This window comes from Rhinopithecus bieti, unplaced genomic scaffold (genome assembly GCF_001698545.2).
Source record: "Rhinopithecus bieti isolate Rb0 unplaced genomic scaffold, ASM169854v2 scaffold_10315, whole genome shotgun sequence".
In the NCBI taxonomy this organism is placed as follows: domain Eukaryota; kingdom Metazoa; phylum Chordata; class Mammalia; order Primates; family Cercopithecidae; genus Rhinopithecus; species Rhinopithecus bieti.
This window is the reverse complement of record NW_016806560.1, coordinates 267784-283982: the sequence shown is the minus strand read 5'-3', so window position 1 is coordinate 283982 and position 16199 is coordinate 267784. Positions and strand designations below refer to the sequence as shown.

General features: G+C 47.5%; 1 long non-coding RNA gene and 1 pseudogene across 1 annotated transcript; both read left to right on the top strand.

Annotated features, from left to right (window-relative positions):
- Positions 1 to 106: 106 nt before the first annotated feature.
- Positions 107 to 588, top strand: LOC108532657 (CCDC140 long non-coding RNA; the record flags this gene model as incomplete). Its single annotated transcript, XR_014485095.1, has 1 exon — positions 107 to 588. It is a non-coding gene; the product is annotated as a CCDC140 long non-coding RNA (long non-coding RNA).
- Positions 589 to 9627: 9039 nt separating this feature from the next.
- LOC108532655 (uncharacterized) overlaps positions 9628 to 16199 on the top strand; it is a 12499-nt pseudogene continuing 5927 nt past the window's right edge.

Sequence of the window (16199 nt, the reverse complement as noted above, 5' to 3'; positions counted from 1 at the left end):
CTTCTCAGCCTGGGTCTCTTGAACCCTCGGAGAAAATTTCTCCTCGAGATGGATTTCAGCGGTAGGGTAGAGGGGCCGGTGAAGTGAGGAGCAAGAAAAGAGAAACATGGGAGACGAATGTTCAAACCCACTTCTCCTCGATAAGCCTGGAAGCTCGCCACAGTAGGATCATGGGACCCCGAGGGAAGAGGCTGAGAATGAGTCCAGCACCCGCGTTCCTCGGGTTTTAAAAGCACATCTGGGGCCAGAGACTGCATAGCCAACTAAACGGAGTAAACGCGACAGGTGGAGGAGGCAGAGTTGTCAGGGGCCAAGCCGGGCGCGATCTGCCCAGAGTCTTGGGGATCGCGGACCTGGGACTGCAGAGAGGCGTTTTGAAGCTTGCTGCGCGCACCTGCCTCTCGGAGATATTCGGCTCCACCCGGGCGTCTCCTGAGGTCTCGCAGTCCACAGACCCCGGGAGGGCTGCCCGCCCTAGAACACGTCCTCTCTCGACCCCTCACTCTTTCAAAACTGGGGAAGAGGCTGAGGGGATGAAAAAGAAGAAAGAGAGAGAGAAGGAAAGAGAGAAAGAAGGAAAGAAATTTAAAAAAAAAATATTGAAGGGAGGGAAGAATGGAGGGAAGGTGTGGGAGAGGGAAGAGGGGAGAAACTCTTATCACCACAACCAAAGCAGGATGCCTCCGCTTCCTGAATTTCTACATAAGACTTTCCTTAAGTTCCTTCCTAGACCTTAAACTTGTTCATCTCCCATCACCCAAGAAAGCACCCATTTCCTTTTTTAAATAAAGCTTCTTTTTCTGGAGATGAACCTTTCAACAAGTCGTAGGTTTGGGGGAGAGGGGCAGGAGAATAATTTTGATCCAGAACCTTGGAGATTGGAGAACCAGGTGGAAAAATTCTAAAAAGATGAAACCTGACCATCTCCGACACGGAAACCCATCGAAAGGGGCCACCGAGACGCGTTGATTAGCTTGGAGGGAGCACGCGGCAGAAGGGCAGACGCCTCGATAACCCGCCAACCTCCCAGAGCCCTCTTGCAGAATGCTGCCCGGCTCCCCGCCGTGGGCCTGCGCGCGCACCATCCTCGGGGTCTCGCTTCTTGGCCCGGGAAAACTCTGTGAGGGGCACCCCAGCCCCAGCCTGGCCAAGAGTTAAGACAAGTAGCCCCAAGAGGAAGGAGCCTCAGAGAGTCTTTCTTCCTGTTCTTCTTCGTCTTCTTTTTTCCTGAACGAAATCTAATACTATCTGGCTGCAAAAATATATTGTCACCGGCTCTGAGCCTAAAAGATTAACATTTGGATAGGTAGGAAATGTAATCTGCATGGCTAATTGATTCTCAGCGTATCAGTTTAAAGGATAAAGATCGATATCTACATGATGGATATTGTATTAATAAGGGCATAAATAAAAGCCGAAGAGTCGTTACCGAAACCTTTGAAGCCACTTTTCGGCTCTCAGGCCCTCCACGAGGACACTGGGTCTCTCCCACCTCCCCACCCCCAGCTCCTTCTGGGCAGGGAGCACTTGCTTCCCCCTCCAACCCGGGACCAGGAGGAGTCTACGGTTAAAGCGAAAGTGTGTTTCACTGCGGCAACGCTAGGGAGAGGAGACTTTTTTTTCCTGGGCTGCAGCAGGTGAACAGTAAAGCCCGAGAAAAGGTAGTATTTTAACAAAACGCACCACTCCCAGATATTTAGAAACACACATATACGACCCACACAGGGACACAAACAGCCACACACGTACATACACACACACACACACACACACACACACACACACACACAATCACTCAGGACAGGGAGGGTTCTCAGCGTTCCCTGAGCGCCCTTTGGCCTTAGAGACACGGAATAAATGCTTCTTTCCATCCCTCGGCCCCCTCCCAGGGGACAGCGACAGAAGCCCTGGCAGAGCCCAAGGATCGGCGATCTGGGCTCCTGGAGGTACCCTCTAGATGGAGAAGGATCAAGAGGCTCTGCGGGAAACGTGCGGGGCTGGGGGCGGGGGTGCCCGCCAATGTCCGCAGAAGGCAAGGAGAACCATTCGAGGAGGGGTGAATGCAGACAGAGTTGAGTGGGGCCCTGAGCCCCAGGGAGTGCGGCCCGGTAGACCTCGGGGCGAGGGGAACAAGATGGGGTACACTTGATCCGGAACAAGAACGCCGCGGCCGGGCGGTTGCCAATTAGTCCCGGGTCCCAGCGGCCGCTTCACCACGGAGCCCGAGCCGCCGAGGGAATTTTCCAAATGCAAATCAAACACCCTTAGAACCCCCCTCCTTTATTAATTAAGAGGAACGTTTCCACAAAACAGGCATAATCTTTATTAATTACGCAGCCCTTAGCTCGCCGTTCGCATCAATCACGCCCAAAGCGAAAGTGCAGGGGGCGCCTAATCCCTTCCCAGAGCGCGTTTGGAGAAGCAGCAGCGTGGCCGGCGGTTCCACCGTGACTTCCACCTTTCTGGGCTCGCCTGGCGCTGGCTGCTCACCCGGCGCGCAGGGAGGCCTTTCCGGAAACACGGACTGGTTGCGCGCTAGCAGGACCGCTCTAGATCCCTGGACAGGCCGGGAAATGCCTCCCACTCACTATTTGGGCACGCGCTCAGAAACTCGCACAGGGACTCGCGCGGACACTTCATGGCCCATTTCCTCCGTCCCCTTAACCCCAGGCTCAGTGGGGACCACGCGGTTCTCAGTCCTCCTCTTCCCTAGGACCCTCTAAAAAGGAGCCTGGGGCGAAGTGACAGGGGAGGCAGAAAACCTCCTGTTGCCCCAGGACGCCCCGAAAAACTACTCTGGGGGATGGGGCGGGGAAGACCTTAGAAGTCGTCTGGGCGACCAACTCCTCCCAGGTGACCAGGTTGCTGTACGACCAGCACACTGCTCAGGAGTGAGTTCTGGGGAGAGAGAGGGAACCTCCAATTATTGGCATAGAGAACCGGGAAAGCTCGCAGCCTCCAAGTGGGAAAGCTGGCTGGAGATTGGGGTTAGAGGGGGTGGGTGCAAACTCAGATTATTTCCGGGCAGCCCCGGAGCAGTCTCGTCCTCTGAAGGCAGGGACCCTGGGCTTTCGCGGGAGAACGCCTTGGGGCGGGGTGTCCTGTGAGACCACCTCTCTCAGCAAAGCAGGGTGTGGCCTCTTGGCCTGACCTTGCTCCCCAGTCCCACCCTATACTAGTAGGTCCTAACCTTTCTGCGCTTTGAGCCTGGACCGTCGTCCCTTCAAGAGATTCTGCTGGATAAAGAAAAATTATAAAAGCTGGATCAAGCTTGGCGTCGGAGGTCTGGCCTTCAGCTGGTCCCCACCCTGAAGGACTGGCCTACCCACCCTCGCGTCCTCGGGCACCCTTGGCTCGAGGACCTTTCGGGGCCTCCCCGGGAAGCAGAAAGTCGCACCGCACACTGAGCCTTTCCTTCGAGCGCGCGGCCGGGAGCTACTGAGCCCTAGCGCGCAGCCTTGGGCACCCGGTGGCCTGCTAAGGAACCTACCCCACTGCGCTGCTTGGGCCGCACTAGCGGAGACGAGAGTGCGTGTGGCAGTGGCCCGCGAGCACCACCCGCTAGAGTTTAGCAGCGCCTGGAGCACCGCCCTCTTCCTTGCTGTTTCCTTCGTGCGAGAGCTGGGCATACTCCGGTGTCTGCATTCTCACATTCAATCATTCATTCTCCCTCTGAAAGTTCTCAGGCTCCTTTGATCACAGGTCATTTCCTGGACCTGAGGCATCTGCGAACCTTGCGGATCACCAGATTATTTGATTGTCCCCCTCTTCTCCCACTGAATCGTTGGCCCGGCTAGTCTTCCGGCTTCTCCTGGAGTCGATCGCATTCTGAGACCCTTGGCCTTTCATTTATTCCACATATACTTATTGAGCTTCTACTATGCGCCTTTCCTAGTGCTGGCGCCACAGCAACGAAACAGACCAAAGTCTTTGCCCTGGCAGAGCTGATGGTCTAGAAAACAGCAATATATATATATGCACCCTGCCAGGAGATTGGTTGTAAGACTGAGGCTCAGCTCAGGAGAAGTTTGAAGGACCAAGGGTGGGGTAGTGAGTGAACGGGTATGAAAAGCTGGGGTACAGTTGATATTTCAGCAGGAGTGGTCTGGGAAGGCTCGACGGAGCTGTAGCTCCCTGCAGAGAAGGAAGAGGAGGAAGGAGTGTTGGCTGAAGGAAAGGCAAGGATAAAGGAAAGTGATGAAACCATGTAGTCCACAACACTTTAGTGAATGCCTACTGTGCTGTGGTAGGCTGAGGTCCTGTAAAACTCCCGGCAGGGCCTGGGCTGCCAAACCTGCAGATGTGCTTCCCTCCAAAAGAGGTAGTGCTTGCCTCCTCTGGGGGCCCAGCATCTATCTAGATGTTTCCCACTGTCTTCTTTGGAAAGATATTTCAAAATGGCTGTGGGAGGCTGGGTGACAGGAGGACTGAACCTTCTGATGGACCAACTGAGGCTCCCTTTAGCTCTGTCCCTCCAACCACCTCCAGGGTTAGGGTAGCTGTCACCGTTGACATGCCAGAGGTATGGCATGTCATACTCCTCCCTTCCAGTGATTGTGGCTCAAAAATCCAAGATGGACCTGGGCCTCTTCATCTAACTCCCATCTGCTGAAAATTGCATTTTTATTTGATAGAAAATGACAGCACACCTTCTTGGTGTCCACATCCTCACTCTACAGAACCTGTCACTCCCATTTCCCATACAGAAGGAAACTCTCTCCAAGGCAGGGGAGATGTTGGCAAAGCTAGGAGTGCCCTGCTCCACATCGTGGGGGCAAGTCTGTGTTTTCCTCCTGGGTGATTCAGAGGAGCTACTACCACTTTGGCAGTGGGAGGGGTGTGGAAGACTCCTCTTTCCAGATAATCCAGAGGAGCCCAAGACCCTAAAAAACCAGTCATCATTCCTTGGCTGGTATTTCTGTGAGATAAATGGAAAATAAACCAGCAGGAAGAATTCGGGAGGAAATACTTTCACAAGGTTTCATAAGTTATTACAAAGTCTTTGAACACATCTTTGAAAGCCTAAGAAGTTTGGGACCAAGGAATGCAACAGATGAAGTGGAGGCAACAGCTTGGGGCCCTGCAGTAAAGACTTGAAAAGAGACCACAGATTTTCTTTTCTTTTCTTTTCTTTCTCTTTCTTTCTTTCCTTCTTTTGTTCTTTCTGTCTTTCTTTCTCTTTCTTTCTCTTTCCTTCTTTCTTTTGTTTTCTTGTTGTTCTTCTTGTTGCCGTTCTTCTTCTACTACTCCTCCTTTCTCTCTCTCTCTCTCTCCCTCTTTCCCTCTCTCTTTCTCTCTTCTCACTGCCTTTCTTTCTTGAGATGGAGCCTCAAGGCTGGTCTTGAACTCTTGGTCTCAAGCCATTCTCCCACCTTGGACTTCCAAAGCCACTGTGAACACTACAGATTTCTCAGAGCAATATGCAGAAGTGCTTCACAGTCAAAGAGAGCAGTTCTTACTTATCACAGAACCACTGATAAAGTAAAACCTACCAATAAATAACTTAGAGCTGCTCATCAGGGAAGTAAACAGAAACATGTACCAGTGGAAGAGGTGAGAAGGCCCATTGTTGAAAGGGAATCTTCGTGGCATCTCCAAACCTAATCTTCATATCTCCAAAGCAATCCATAGAGGTCCTGAGAAAGACCAGACACCTCTGTCATAATGGGCACATGAGAATCATGCCTGTAATAGAGGATAATTTCTGGTCTCTCAGTACAAGCTCACATGATGGGGGCTTTGCTCCACTCTTCTGCTTGGTGAAGTAGTTTGACTTTCAGAAGAGCAAACTGTGTGGGTTTCACTGGAGGAGAATGACTCAGGAGGGCAGGAGCCAGATCACGGGACATTCAAAAGCAGGGTGGCAGGAAAAATCAGAGAAGCTTTCCAAGCTCAGAAAGCAGGAAAGTCCTAGGAATGGATAATATTAGAGACAGAAAAAAGGAAAACTCCTGCAAAAGAGAGGATTGCTCCAAACTGAAAAGAACCATGGAGGAAGAGAGAGAGAAATAGAGGGAGGCATCAAATATCAGAATATAATTACTAAGATATATCTGACAAAATGAATCCTAACTGATATTCTGCATGGAATCCTGGTGGTATATTACATTAGGCAACAATGAATGATCATTTCCAATTTGAAGGGCACATTTGCGTTGGGAGAACTGATCTGCATCCCCAATTCAGTCTTCCATAATATGGTAGATTCTTGTATATTTGGGGGTAGCAGAATATAGGTGGTTGAGATAGGGAAAAAGATATTAGAAAGGAAAATGCAATATTTATGATCCTATCATGGGCTAGACAAATTACATATGCCTTACTTAGTACTGACTTAAGAAAAATCCTATTTAGTTTGCTCCCAAGGTTTTAAAATAAATCGAGTTTGGACTTTGCCTGCTCAAACCTTGCAAAAGTGCAGAAAGATTGGAGAAAAGGTGAAGGTAAATAAAACAAATACTTGGAATAAACCCTTTTAAAGTAGAAGTCACTGAAGTGCCAGGATGGGGGGATCAGGGAAGAGGATGCCACTATGCCCTGCCTAGCATTACAAACTGCTCAGCAATCTTTCACCTGTCTCAGTCTCTGTTCTGGGAATCAGACGACACTCTTCTTGAGATTTCTTGGAGGACATATTTAGTGTCTTGAGGCTGGCAACATGAGAGCTTGGAGGGCCTGCTGTTTCTTGGTCCTGCTGCCAGGGTTCCCCATCGAAATAATCTGAATAAGATATCTCAGGAGAACTAAGGAAATCCACATGTGGTGACAACAGTACTTGATAATGGTGAATCGTAATAGTATATGTTTATTGAGTGCTTAGTATATAATGACATTGTTCTCAGTGTGTTACAAAGATTCATCTACTTTCTGCTCAAATCAATTAGGTTATATCTAGTTAAAATGAAAAAAGGAGGTACACAGAGGTTAATTAACTTGCCTAAGGTCACACAGCTAAGCCGCCTGCTGTGTTAGGGTTTAAATCAGGACAAGGTTATATTGCCATTCCTGGTCCGTTAGAAGGTACTGGTTTTCTACTACTTTGATCAGCCCCGGAAAGCATGAGGTCTGGAAGCTACCTAAATACTTCATCTTTTTTTTTTTTTTTTTTTTTTTTGAGACAGAGTCTCGGAGTCTCGCTCAGTCGCCCAGGCTGAAGTGCAGTGGCGCGATCTCGGCTCACTGCAAGCTCCGCCTCCCAGGTTCACGCCACTCTCCTGCCTCAGCCTCCCGAGTAGCTGGGACTACAGGCGCCGCCACCTCGCCCGGCTAATTTTTTGTATTTTTTTTTTTAGTAGAGACGGGGTTTCACCGTGTTAGCCAGGATGGTCTCAATCTCCTGACTTCGTGATCTGTGCACCTCGGCCTCCCAAAGGGATTACAGGCTTGAGCCACCGCGCCCGGCCAATACTTCATCCTTCATCGTTTGCCTTGTTCTGTCAGTAAGTAAATGTCAACAAAAGTTACCTTTAATGCCTTCAGGAGACACCAAAGTAACTTATCTCGACTGAAAATAATTTAGAAATTTACTTCACCTCATTTCCCTTTTAAAATACATCCAATAATCCCACTTTAAAGTGCTTGCTTATATGATTGATTGATTGAGACGGGGTCTTGCTTTGTCACCCAGGCTGGAGTGCAGTGGCCAGATCACAGCTCACTACAGCCTCCAACTCCTGGGCTCAAGCGATCCTCCCGCCTCAGCCTTCCAGGTAGCTGGTACTACAGGCATGTGCCACCATGCCCGGCTAATTTCTGTATTTTTTGTTAGAGACAGGGATCTCGCTGTATTGACTAGGCTGGTCAGGAACTCCTGGCCTCAAACGACCGTCTGAACTCGGCCTCCCAAAGTGTTGGGTTTACAGGTGTGAGCCACTGTGCCCTGCCTAAAGTGTTCGCTTATTTTAAACAACTTTTTTTTTTTTTTCCTCCCGGGGAAAATTTATTAACCTAATTTCCATGCAGAAAACAACTTGAGACACTTTAGCCTCTTATTCGGTCGGGACAACGGCGGGCGGAAGGTGAAGATACACAGTACGAATTCCAACCTTCTCGCCTTCCTGTTACAGCCAATCTGCTCTGCACTTGGAATGAGGCGTCTTTGCGGGCGTTCTGAGTCCTTCCTACTCCGCGGCAAGCCCCGCAGCGATCCTCGCCTTCTTCCCGACCGCCAAGTCTGATTATGGAGACATCGTAGAAGGTCTGAGATAAGGACTGTGTCGTTGCAGAGGCCAGGTCTTGGGCTACTGGGCATGAGGACGCAGGTTCGGCCCCTGGGGAGAAATTTACAAACGCGCCTCAAGACTCCTAAGGTGTTTCCAAGTCCCCCCTCCAACTTTTGTGTCCAGGTCACACTGCCCCGCCCTCGGGTAATGAGAGGGTGTGTCAAGATGCTCTTCGCATCTTTGGAAGCCGAAGGGAAATAGGGGACTTTCGGCGGGGAGCAGGTTTTCGGGAGCCGTTCGGGGCTGAGATTCTCGAACCTCTGCTGCCAAAAGCGAAGGAGAAACCTGGGACTAAACGAAGGCGACTCTCCGCAGGGCGCAGGCACCGTACCCGGCGTCTGTTTTTTTCTTAATTTACTTTTCTGGGCACCTCTGCTATTTTTACAAATAAATGCGAACGCGCAGCTTTCGGGCGGGCTCTAGGAGCGGCCCGTGGGCATCTAGGAATATTAAAAACGTCATCCGGTTGTAAATAACCTACTCCCCAGTCCCTGAAATCCGGACGTTACAGGTAAGGACTGAATACCAGGTTCGCCCAAAGGCAACCCAAACTCAGCAGGGATGCCGAGTGATGGGGTTGGCAAGATAGTGCGGCCGCTGGTTTCCTCCACGTGTGACAAATGGGCTCATGACAGCGTCCTTGTGCCTTCGATTTGTCCCCGAGCCCTCCTCTGCCTTTTCGATCTCAAACTCACCTGTAATGGAGCTGGGAACTGGGGCGAACGGGACAGCCTAAAGCGTCGTTGACCCGACCGAGAGGGGCTCAGCGCCTGGCACCCCGGGGGGCGTTGGGTCCTTTCCAGCCGGAGAGGCTGCAGGGGGCAAGGAAGACCCCGCTAGCCCCAGGGTGCGGGATTCTGCCCCTCCCACCCCCGGTGTCCCAGGGGCAGTGGCTGCCGCCGGCCACGGTCGCAGAGTAAGCAGGGGCTCCAGTTCTCGGCCCGCGCGCCCTGCCCTTCCCCTGAGAGTCCTTGGGCTCAGCTGGGAGCCACTGCTGGCGTGCGCACCCACAAGGAGAGAAACGGAGGTAACCCACTGACTGCCGGAAGCTCGGCCTCTGTGGACACCCAAGTATACCTGCACCTAAGAGAGTGGAATTAATTTACACGCTGAATGGCTACTATTTAAAAGGGTCTTTTTAACAGCTCTCCTGGCGAGTATTTTAAAAAACGACTCTCGCTAGATCAACTCGCCCGCCCGTTGGCACCTGTCAGCGACCAGCAGACTAGCTGAGATTCCCCTTTCAGCTGTCACTGGCGATGACACCCACATCTATCACTGGCGATGTTTTGTTCATTTAACCTCGAGACTTCCCTGATTATCCACACAATCCGTCCTCAAATCCCCTCGTTGTCACTGCATTTTGATGACTCAGGGGACTTGGAAAGCACCTATTTTGTGGGGGATGGGGAAGCCCACAGAAAAGCCCCCTGATGGGGGAAGGAGCAACCGCCACTCCGCCCACGTGAGAAAAGATCTCAGTAGCCAAATGCGGATGCAAGTATTTAGTCAACCTTCCTTTGAACGCAAAGGTAACAACAGGAGCGTGTGTGTGTGAGAGGGAGGGAGGGAGAGAGAGAGAGAGGGAAGGAGGGAGGGAAGGGGGGGGAGAGAGAGAGAGAGAGAGAGAGAGAGAGAGAGAGAGAGAGAGAGAGAGAGAGAGAAGCAACGATTAAATAACCCTCCTTTGGTGATTCAAGACCACTTCCAAAATCCAAAATGCAAGCATTGCCTCAGGATCTCCCAATCGGTTTCTAAGACAGGGCACCTCGTGCTGTTTAGTTCATTAAAGTGACATTAGGAAGACTTGCCTTTCAGTAACTACGTTAAATATAATGACTCCCAAATTTGGCTGCACAATAGTCTCACTTGGGGTGCCTTTAAAAGAATACGGATGCATCTTCTTCTCCGCTGACCCGACCTATTAAATATGTGTCTCTGGGGGCAGGAAGAGTGGGTCTGCATTTTTTTTTAAAGCTCTCCAGGTAATTCTAATGTGCTAATAGGGTTGAGAACCTCCATAAAGCTCACATGGTGGATAAATTTGCTATGTGTGAATTTAACAGGAAATCAGCTTCTAGGGACAAATCATTTGCCTTGCAGAGCTTGGCCCTCCATTTTTTCCAAGCCAAGACTAATTCTCACTGAAAGTTAATTCTTCCCCAAACTTTGCATCAGATAGAACTTGCTCTCTACCTCTCAAATTTGACTACAAAATATTTTTAAAGTCACACAGTAGTGACACAAATGTGTTATTTATATATAATGGAGAATACTGTTTTATGTGCTATGAGATAGTTGAGTGGACCATATAGTACCACAGTTCTTGAAATCATAGTTGTTGAAATAAAATTGTTCTATTTTTGTAGTAATTAAACATGCTCTCTTCTGTTTATTGTGTGGTATGTTTTGTAAGATTAAAAGCTAAAAGAACTTTTTTGCATATTTTCTCCACTCTTTTCCTACTTCAGTATTCCCCACTCAACCCCATGGAGATATGGTATTTCTAAACCAAAGATAATCCAATTTTACATGCAAAGACAACTTAAAAAAAAAAAAAAAAGGAAGTGTTCACATTCTTCCTCAGCTCCTAGGAATATTCTTGGAAATTAGGCATTGAACATTCTTACTTCTCCAAGTATATATTATAATCAGAAATTATTGTGAATTCATCACAGAAACAAACTTGTTTTTCTTTGGCATATTTTAGTCTGCATAAGAGTATAGAAGACTTAGAATCAAAATTGATTGAAGGAAATAATGCTGATATATATTACAAAGCTTATCTTATATGGAAAATCAAGAGATCTCTAGCAGAGGATAAATTCAATTTCTTACACTTTCTTCATTCACATAACTTCAAACTAAGATCTGGCTGCAGTGATTTCTAACACTCGTTTCAGAAATAGATACTACAGTAATTATTAGCTACTCAAACAAACTTGCACTATAACAAATACAATAAAAAACATGATTTCAAAGGAAGAAGTGTAATGCACATTTAGCAAGCATGCAGTTCATTGTCCATAATGTGAATTTCATCATCTTTGTATAATAGCAGAAATGTTAAATACAAATATTAGCTAACAGGAATTAAATGATTAAAGAGGGTAAGAGTTGAATCACAGAATAACTGGGGAATTAGTTAGTTATTAAGATCATAGTTACTAGGAAATTGCTTAGTTATTAAGACCATAAAATGAGCAATTCTATGAAGAACGATTTATTAAAATGGCAAAGATTGAATACTTAATAAAACAGGGAGTAACAAATAGTAAGAAATTTAATAGATCTTGTTCTCATGTTGGAAATTCCACTGCAATGTGCTTTTTTCCCAGTTATGCAGGTGCTGCTAGCCTTGGAGGCAACAGGGTAGACATGTTACATGTTCACAAAGATACCTTGAAATGTCACACAATGCAGAACTGATTAAAAAATGGAGGCCAAATGTCCTTTAGTTTCTCTGGCAGTTCCTGTCACTGAATATAAAATGTAAGAGTTCCACTATTATAGTGCTAATTTTTCTCAAAACTCAAAATGCTTGACATAAGTATTTTCTTCGCCTTTCAAAAATTCTTATGAAGGAAAGAAGGAAACTGTTTACCTAAGCCTCCCAGGATCTCAGGAGTTACGGTCAATGTAAGTCTGGAAAACCAAGTCACCTAAGATTCATTCCAGAGTGTCCCTTCAGCAGACTCAACAGAACATTTATCAGTCACTCACTACGTGCCCAGAACTGGTTAAGGCTTTGTGGATCAAATGGATGACCGGATAGACAAAGTTCCTGTTCATATCTTTACATTCTGGTTGCAGGAGAGTGATGAAAAATGCAACTGATAAGTAAGACTACTGCAAACAGTATAACACATATTATACAAAGTAAATCTCATTAAGAAAGTAAAACTGGGATAGATATCCACTGGGAATAGAGCTGCCAAGGCGGACCTCTCTGGGGAGGTAATATTAGACACTTGGAGACCTAAATAAAAGCAAGGTCCATATAGGGCTTTAGTTTCCAAATAATTTTCATGAATTTATCCTCTTATGTGTACAAATCTTCACAGCAACTCCATGAGGTAGGGGGCGCTGATACTCCCCACCCCTAATTTTATAGATGGGGAACCTGAGACTCAAAAGAGGTTAAATGATTTTTAATGGCCTTTCCGACTAAAGAGAGAACCAATGTTCAGGCTTACACCTCCTGGCTGCAGATGCTGACCCCAAATCCAATGTGCTTTTTAGATGTGTATGTTGTTCACTAAATCATATTGTATTCAGAGGCTGAATGTTTAATTCACCACCTGCATCATGAGTTTCTTTCACCTGAAATGTAGATCCTATGAAAGCATGATGATAAGTCTAACCTGTAGCCCCAGAACCTAGGCAGAATGCAGCCCATGGGGACCAGGAATTTCCAATCAGGTACAAAGACCAGACCAGGTCTGGCTTTTTGTAGTGACTCTACTGGTAGTTCTCACTCATAAGGTGAAGAGGTGTCCAGGATTAAATCAAGCTTTTCCGAGATGAAGAGATTTGCCACTGGAAGAGAGAAAAATACTCCATTTTCACAGAGCCCTCCTGACAACTCACTTGATATTTCAACAATTACTTCTTAAATTCCTGCTTTGTCTAAGGTGCTGGTGTGCAGGTCTTTCCATGTGAATATAAATGATTAAATCCAATCTGCCAAATGGAGAGAGGGGAGAGAGACCTGAATGTCAGATAACCACTAGAAACCAGACAGATATATTCCATGACCATATCCTGCCACTCAGTTCCTGATAACAAAATCAGAAATCAGCAGTAAAGCATGGTAAGCCACAGAAAATATCTCTCTATGTTTAGATACTGAGCTGCTAAGTGTGTCTCTTTGATTTAAAAGTATTCTAACTCAAATTTTAATTACATGAAATTTACGCATGCAATTCATAAGAGAAGCAAAATGTGGCTTTTGTTGTCATTGAGGTGATTCAAGAATGTATTTCTCAGTTATGAGGAATCTTTTAGGTTACATTATTGGCATAATTCTCTGGAACACAAATAAACTCTAAGAGGAAACTTGGTGCCCAAAGTAACTTTAGACAGACTTCCAGGTTGCCAGTTTAGCTCACATAAAAAACTCATGTGTGTGTACACATGTACACATTCTCACAGCCACAAAGCCAAGTTGTTACCAGTATTCATATATTTTATACATAATATATATTTAAACAGATACCTAATACATACATATATACATGTGTAGCTGCACTTCTGCAACTCAATAGTTTTTAGTGCAAACAATCTTAGCAATGGAGGTAAATAAAGAAGGAATAAAAGGTAAAATGGATATAGAAGTAAAACACAAGACATGGGGTATAAATAAATTAAAACTAAGCTCTGAAAAGTGATTTTTAGTAATAGAAACCTAAAAACATTTCATACAAAGCAAGAACAAAGTCTAACAACAGAGTTTAGTTTTAGTAGAAGTTGTGGTAGTAAATATGTAAGTTACTTCTCTCTTCAGAATACAACAGATCTCACTGGGCCTTCCAGGGTCATTATTCCTAGAAAGAATCCCACAAAATGCCCATCTTAGCAAAGCACATTTCAATGTGTAAGTTATTTCTCTCTCAGCCCCATTTAAAAATCTGAAATTTGGATTTAGATGGGGACATGTATTTAAGGAAGAGAAGTGCCACACAAATAACGGAGCAATTTTACCATGAAATCAATGTCGTAAAAATAGATATTTCTATAAAGACCTCTTGTTTTATTATTAAGACAATGCAGACATAAAACACTTCATACTGTAGTTTCTACATTGCAGCCAAACCACTTATCAATGGCCAATAAATTACTTCACTCCTATGATAGATACAAATGCTCGATTCAAGTTCAATTAATAGAATAGTGTCAGGATATCATGCAGACAGCTTGCATAAATACTCGAGGAATAATAGCATACCTTCAGTAGCTTCTGTGATTTTTAAGCATGAAAACTTTGTCTTATTCCAAATTTCAAAAGATGGAATAAAGAATGTTTTCATATAAAGTACATTTGGAACAGTTTTCCTTCTTAAGAAAAAGGCATCTAACCCACTTGCAACATACACTGGTCATTCATCTTTGTAGTTACAAAATCAGATAGGTATATACTCTTTTTCATCTCATGTGACTGTATGTGAACATTTCAGTAATTCCAACAATATCAAACAGCTAAATTCAAAATCATATAATACTTTCTAATAAATGTATACGATATATATCTTTGTAGTCAAAGGCAGAAAGACCTTCAGTTAGTTGATTTCATCTTTGGGCACTAGTTTATATTTTATCAGATAATTAAAAGTCATTAGTTATTTCACAGTATAAAATATTGAATCAATTACCAACAGGCCTTTATTTTCTGCTCCTAATTTCGAAATGTATTTGGACTCGAGGTATGGGACTAATGTCACTGCTTATCAAACAATTTTCTGGAAATCTTAATGCACAAAAATTTCAGGATTTATATATTCAAAAATAAATTATATCTTAAATGAAATTAAGAAAAAAAGGCGAGGGAAAGGAGAAAATGTAGTTTATATTCGGTGTGAATAGCTTTCAATATCTTCCAGGTGGGGGCAACAGTAAGTCACTTTTGAGAGAAGGGAGAACAGGCTCTTTAAGCTCCCTGAGTCCAGTTACAGATGAAATGACCTCCTGGCAGTAACACCGTGAATAAAGCAACCACAAGCTTCCAGGAGATGAGACTTCTGGGCTCTGCTCCAGACGACACCCGGCCATGAGCAACAGGGCCTCCCGCCCTGGGCACACCGCCACCTCCGCCGCTCGGAGTCTGCCCCGAGCGCGCACGCGCGCCGTGCACCTGCCCCATCGCGTCCAGCTGCTGCCTGCGGGTTCTTCCAGCAGCTCCCGGCACGCCCGCGCTGTGCCGGCGGGGAGTGTTCGTCACTCTCAGCGCTCAGGATCTCTCCCTTTCCAGGACCGCTACGAAGCAGGAAACCCTTTTCCTGTCACGTTTACATCCCATTCATTCTTCCTCCGGGCAATTTAAGTCCATTCACAGCCGCCACAGATGCACGTGTGCGCGCGCGCAGCTGCACTTTTAAAGAAACTCTCAAGTCCTGGCCGCCAGAAAACCAGCTTTCGGGCGGGGTGGCGGGGCTCCCCCTCCCCTTGCCTCCTCTCTGAAGATCCTTGTGCTCTAGGGAGGGATGGCCGCACACTCTGACGAGGACGAAGGTGGTGCATAACGCGGAGGTCAATTTTGCACAGTCCGGGCAAGAGAGACCTCCCACCAGCATCCCCGCCTGTTCAGTTTCCCTCTCTGGCCCAGCGCGAAGGGCGAGGGGCGACAGAAGCCCGAGGGACAGAAGACCGAGGCCCCTCAGTGGCCGAGTTGGGAGAGGGTGTGAGTCCGGGAGAGCCCGAGGGCCGCAGGGAGAGGGCGCAGAAGGTCGAGCGCACAGAGCCAGAAGCCCCCTCTTCTCCCGCCGCGCGGAGCTGGAGGCGCAGACGCCAGGTCCGCGGTGCGGCCCGGCTATGTGTCGCTCCTCCGCGCACCTCCCGCCGCCGCCCGTGCCCTCGAGACGCCGCCGCCGCTGCCCCCCGTCGAGCCCGCGGCCGCACCCTCGGGCCGATACTTGAGCCAGCAGATGACCCAGGTGACAACGACTGAGAAGAGTGCCAGGATGCTGGCCACCGACAAGCAGATGGGCCCCACGGGCGAGGGTGAGGGCGACCCAGCGGCAGGTGCCTCGCCAGGGGGCGCTCCTCCTCCGGGGGGTCCCCCGCCGCCGTAGTGGTTGACGAAGATGAGGCCGGTGAAGAGCAGCACCACCATGGAGAGGAAGGAGAAGACCACGCACACGCAGCCGGCGGTGAGCGCCGCGCGCTTGCAGTTCTGGCAGCTGTCGTAGGAGCCCGGGGCGCGCAGGCCGGGGCGGGCGCGAGGCCCGGGGGCCGCGTCCTCGGCAGGCGGTGGCGGCTGCG